The sequence below is a fragment of the Scomber japonicus genome, chromosome 17, assembly GCF_027409825.1.
Source record: "Scomber japonicus isolate fScoJap1 chromosome 17, fScoJap1.pri, whole genome shotgun sequence".
NCBI classification, from domain to species: Eukaryota; Metazoa; Chordata; class Actinopteri; order Scombriformes; family Scombridae; genus Scomber; species Scomber japonicus.
This window is the reverse complement of record NC_070594.1, coordinates 30984731-30991365: the sequence shown is the minus strand read 5'-3', so window position 1 is coordinate 30991365 and position 6635 is coordinate 30984731.

Genomic DNA, 6635 nt, shown 5'->3' with positions numbered 1-6635 from the left:
ATAGAGAAAACTGAGACAGTGTTCTCAGCCAATACAGGCAGTAATTACTGACTCATTTATTTGATCAAAATGTCTGAAAATTATATGAAAGTTACATTATTGAATTACAGTAGAAAGAGCTTAAAATGTTAAACTCCATAAATTTTCCACATATCGGTATCCTCAGGCTAATCGTAGTACTAAAACTCATACAAAGAGTAATACACAAAATATTTTTTAAATTCAGAGGACTCATTTATTACAGGAACTTGCTCGCAATCAGTGAGCTGCAGATAATGGACATAATTGTGTCAGTTTTTGACACAATTACTTTGGATATTCAATTTGGATATTTGGATGATGATGTCATCAAGGTTACATCAGCTAAGACTTCTTTTGACACAAAGCTTGAATTATAAGGTCAGAGGTTTTATTCAGACACTAACAGTTGGAGAATGCAGCATTTTTGGAGCTTTTGACCACAGTTTTAATTACTGGAGTAATCCTTTACTAATGGAAAAAAACTACCAGTAGACTGTAATGTTGATTTGTTGTTTACAACAACTTTATTTTCCATACGTGTTAAATTACATGATTGTCTGTAAATTACAACTATAAACAGAAAAAATTCTATTTTTGCATATTCAGCTACATCGACATGCTACCGATACAAGTGGAGCCAAATTAAAGTGTACTAATTTAACACCGTTTACTTATACTCGATTTTCCATACTACCTTTTGAGATCATTACTATCTTTAATGATCTATTTGTCACTTTCAGAATTATTATTAGGGAACCAAAAAAGAGTTATCTTTCTATTTGATAAACACTGCATTTGATTTTTTTCCCCTGATACAAAAAACTTTTCTCTGTTGTGAAAATAACAAGTACTGTACATACAGTCATGGTCAGCAAAAATAGTCAGAAAGAAAAACAAAAATCCTGATATGGTGTCAAAGGTCACTGATCCACAATTTTAAGCCTGCAGCAGTGTGGGGAACCATTTGCCATCAATTTTACACAGGGAGTAAGAGCTGGAGAGGATGAGAACTGCTGCTTCAGACTGCTGTGTATTGATCGATGATTCATTTCAGGCATACAGTAGCTAGGAACCCTGTATAGGCTTCTGCACAACATGTGCTTGAAGTGTAAACATAGTACAAATGGGCCCGTTTTCTCTGCATCTGCATCTGTTGTAACACGTGGCTGTTTATCTCTTCTGCCACCACGCTGGACCACTGAACATCCCGGATGGGACTGCTGATGGGCAGCATGACAAGAGGACACAATGTTATGATGAATCCATGAAGCAAGAGAGGAACAAGATTAAAGGCTGCCATCTAGTGGTGAGCCTTAAAACTGCCTCTGGTAAGTATGAACTGGTGGGCATTGGCCAATAATTTAAGCAGCATGACACTCATCTTGGCTTTGCTGTATTGCTTTCATTCTTTCAAATGTGTGTTAGGCTTCATCAGGATAAAATGCAGCATCCTGATTCAAATGAAGCCAAATTGTTTTGTCATGAGGGAGCTGGGACATCAAATGAAATGCTTCTCAGTTTGACTCAGCAATCAACCAAAGAGTAAGCTCTGAAGGGACACTGTAAGCAGCATTCACCATCAAACCCTTGTCCACCACAGCAGTGATTAGTACACAGACTGTATTGATCAAACTAAAGTGATTGATCATGTTTTAGTGGTTGATCATCCTTTAGAACATGGAAGGTGCTTGAAGAAAAAATGCACTGATTCACATTTTATTTTCCTAAAATTGCATATATTCACCAAAAGAGTTACCATTAATAACTTAAAAAACACCAACTTCCAAGTTGAATCGCTCTGTCCAAATCAAAACACTTGAAGTGAAGTCACTGAAAGAGATATGGTCATTAGAGCAATATATTGGCCTGGACCCTCTGAGAGATGCCCTATGTGATCCTGTTTAAATAGCTAAGAAAGAACTAGTACTTTTAGAGAGACTTGCAGTCATTCACTAGGTGATATCAGAAAGTTGTGCAATATGCTTACATGCTTACAACAACCACTGAAATATCAATCAATCAATTTTTATTTATTTCATCAGTCTTGCCTTAAGTTACCGCCTTGGAGATACAACTGTGATCGAGCAGGTTGGAAGAGTAGATCCCCAGCTCCTCCAGTCAGCATGTTTAAGTGTCCTTGGGCAAGATTCTGAACTCCCAAAAGCTGTGCCATCAGTGTGTGTTTGTATGCATGATTAGAAATCCCGTTGATGAGCAGGTTGGTACCTTGTATGGCATCCTCTGCCATCAGTGTTTAAATGTGTGTTAATGTGACGTGTAGTGTAAAGCGCTTTGAGTGTTTTGACTAGAAGAAGACCATCCATTTAAGTTGTGGCGGCTGGCCAATAGAGGGTGATAGGGCACCCCCTTAGTGTTTTTGATTTTTATTTGAAACATTTTAAAATTAACAATAATCCCTTATTTTAAGTAAATTGTGTGTTTAAATTTGCAACAACATGACATATATAAAATATAAATCATAATTTTTGGAGAAAAAAACTCCCTGCTGAGTGGCTCGGGCGACAGAAAATTCGTCCAGTCAGTGCAGCAGCCAGCCAATTACTGACAAGAGATTCGCACATTTATCCAATCAGCGTCGTCGATTCTGATTCCTTAAGGGCGAGAAAGATATCGCCCCAAGGCAAGTTTGCAGGTCGTTGGTGAGAGAGTGGGATTTCTGGCGACCTTGACAGTGATGGACGTGAACACAGATACAGGATTTCAGCAGCCACCAAATTCAATACGGTCTCTTCTCCAGCATCTGTTCGAGAGGAGAACATTGACGGAAATACTTAACATCAAAGAGCTCAGCCCAGATCAACCCGACATAAAAATAAGCAAGCAAGACAAGGAGAAAGGTAAATTATATAGGCGAGGCTTCTCCCGTAATTGGTACACCAGGAAGGTTTGGCTAGCTGGATGCAATCATGCAAATGCGTTATGCTTTCCGTGTTTGCTATTTAAACCGTCTGGGACAGATGTGGCATGGACCGTGTCAGGAGTGACGGACATGAAACATTTTTCTGAAAAGATAAAGAAACATGAGTCATCCCAGGCACATATGGAGAACGGGGTGAAGCTAGCCATGCTAGGCAGAGCTAACATTGCCATGCAGCTAGACGAGGGGCACAGGCTTGGTGTGAAGAAGCACAATGAAGAAGAAGTGCAGTAACTGACTGCATTAAATTCTGTGGGGCTTTTGAGCTGGCTTTGCGCGGCCATGATGAGACTGAATCCTCAGACAACCCGGGTGTTTTAGACGCTTAGTCGATCTGGTCGCTTCGCTTGATAATGTATTGGAGGATCACCTGAAGACAGCGACAGTTTTTAAAGGCACCTCAAAGACCGTGCAGAACAAGTTGTTGGACTGTATGTTGTCAGTGCTTAAAACCCACATTATTGGAGAAGTAAACAACACAGATTATCTTGCTATTTCAGGCAGATGACACTACTGACATTTCCACCCGCTGCCAGTTGGTGCTTGTGTTGCGGTATATCGACACCCAGCAATCAAGAGCGTTTTTTTGAGTTCATCACTCTTCAGAATGCAACCGCTGACACTATTGCCACAGCACTGTTGGAGAGGCTGAGCACCATCCTCCCTGCTGGAAAAGAAGGTAAACTAATTGCCCGGGCCTATTATGGGGTTGCAGTGATGAGGGGGACCACAGGTGGAGTGCAGCGTAAGGTTAACTGCTATGCCCATCAGCTTAACCTAATCATGCAAAAGGCAATATCACACATCCCCAGGATCAGAAATTTCTTTTCAGACCTTGGTGGATTTGCTGCATTCTTCTCCCGGTCATTCAAGAGAACCACTGTGCTTGATCAAGTGGTGGCACACAGACTTCCAGGAACTCCAGTGTTTCCAGACAATCAGAGTTCAGGGCTTGCAGTGGTACACTGACTCTGTTCCAGTTCTTCATGGAGAACAACCTTCAGGGCACGTTCACTGAGACTGTCACTCTTCTGAAGATTCTCGTCACCACACCCATGACCACAGCAGAAGCAAAGAGGTGCTTCTCTACTTTAAAGAGGATCAAGACTTTCCTGAGGAACACCATGACACAGGATCGCCTGAATGCTCTGGCCATGCTCTTCATGGAGAAACAACTTGTCAGAAACATTCCTGACTTCAATAAAAGGGTCATTGAGAGCTTTGCTCACTCAGAAGGACAGAAGGGCAAAATTCTTGTACAAATAAGATGTCGGGTGTAAAGAGAGACAGACACACACACACACACATGCATTCCGTTGACCTTTGTATAAAGTTGACCTTAGCATAACACTCCAGAAATATGTTGCTCTTTAGAAATTTCTGACATTTTGTCTAAGTAATCTTTATTGATATGACTGTATATGTAATCTGCTCATCATTTTCTTGATTGTTCACTGAAATGTTGAAATGATCAAAATTGTTGCAGATAGTATTTTTTTCTTTATCTGCTCAGTGGGTAGAGCATCCCACCCCATGTGTTGAGGCTACAGACCTCACTGCAGGGCCCCCCGGTTCGAATCCCGTGCCGAGCGGCCCTATACTGCGTGTCATTCTCCCTCTCTGCCTCCAGTGTCCTGTCTCTCTCTACTTGTCTGTATTAAAGTCAAAAAGCCCCAAAAAAATACTTTAAAAAAGTGCACCACGCACGTCATGCTGTGGTGCTGTCGGAAGGTGCACCACACGTAAACATCTTCATACGCAGGCTTTTATTGGATGTTGCATGAATTGGTGAAATAACACTTCCTATGTTCACTATGTGGACCTAGAAAACCGCCATGAAGTAACACACACAGCCACTCATCATAAAGGAATGCAGAGGAAAATCACAGCAGTCATGAATATGATGTGATGAAGGTGTTTAGTTTAACACTGAGGAAGATGCAGGGTATTTATGCATGGATTTAGCTGCTGTAGAGTGTGTTTTGAGATGTAAACCATGTTTCTAATCATGATAGCTTGTATGAAAATTCCCCAAATGTGGAAAAATAGTGGCAATTGGCCTTAGTTTAACTTGTATATGTCTATGTTATGTTTAGGGTGTTGTGAAAGAATGTTGTATGTAAATAAATGTGGAGGTGACAAACATAAATGTGCATGATTGAGAAAAAGTAAGGATGTAATTAAATGTGGGTATACATGTTATTAACATTTGTAGTGTGTAGATGATGATGGCATTAGTGTGGTCGCTTTGGAGTATGGTCTAAAAACATATTAATACAGTCAATAAACTTGAACCAGAAACAGAAAACTGAGGCACCCTGTTCCTGATCAGGTATCCTGAATCAATACAAGTTTTCTCCACTAGATGGCAGACTAAGACCACAAATGAATGGAACATGACTGTTAAACATACAGCAGCAATCTTCTTCATGGTGAATGAGCAGACTTTGGTGTGGCGTCACGATAAAGGCGTTTGATGCTGACTTTAGCTTTTAATAACTTATCATCACAAATGGCTTAAAATGAGTAAATTTGTAGATGGAAAACTTAAAAATGTAGGATGAGTTTGTTAAGATATAAGGCCTGGAAATGGCCAAAAATTTACCAGTTTTTACAAGATGGCCGACTTCCAGCTCCAAGAGGCTTTCTTGTGCGTCTGAACGTATTACATACACCTCCTGAAATTTCATGATCGTAGAGGCATCCCTTGTCTCTCAAAAACATAATCGTAAGTCATGGCGTAGAATGTGTCACCATGGCAACAGTATTTGATTACAGGTCATGAGCTGCAGAATGTAGTATCACCAAGGTCTTATGTCTTAGATGTGTCAATTTCAGGTGTACCTACTTAAGATTCAGGGAGTAATTAGTCAAAGAATGACACATGTCACTTCCTGTCACCATTAGGTGGTGTTATGACTACTGTCACTAAATATGACCCTGTACATGTCTTCAGACTGGGACTGTGAACAAGCATATGCAATTTGGAAAAGATCAGAGCATGTGGAGTCAAGTTATAAGGCTTTGAAATTTCATGGCGAGACATCGAAATCCACAAAGTCGTCACAGCAACACCTTTTGACACAGAGTCACCAACTTCAGAAAATACAATCTCCAAGGTCTTGAGGCTTTTCTAAGTAAATTTGAGATGGATCTGATAAACCTGCTACCCACAGGGTGTCAAAGTGTAAAACATGTAACTTCCAGTTGCCAGTAGGTGGCGCTATGACTAAGATCCAGTATTGACACATGGATCTGTTCAGGGCGGGACTCTTATCAAACACAAAAAAAATTATTTATAAACTACATTTAAAACAGGATTTAGAACAAACATTAGAGATGAAACCTTTCTAAATTCACCCTTTTCTGCTGGCATGGAACATGAAGCCGAGGCTATTTGTACCAGGGGTGCAAATAGACACTCCATAAAAATAAAGGCACATATATGGAGAGTTCATTCCAAAGCTGCTGTCATCTTTTGGCTGAAAAATCTAAGAAAATCCTTGTACACACATGCATGCTTCCACAAATAATCACTCAAGGCTGATTTATACTTCTGCATCGGAACAACGGCGTACCTACGCAGAGGTAGCCTGACGTGCACCTCCAAAAAATCCTAACTATGTGTCATGGCAACGCGGACTGCAAGGGCTGTGATTGGCCCGGTCAAAGCGTC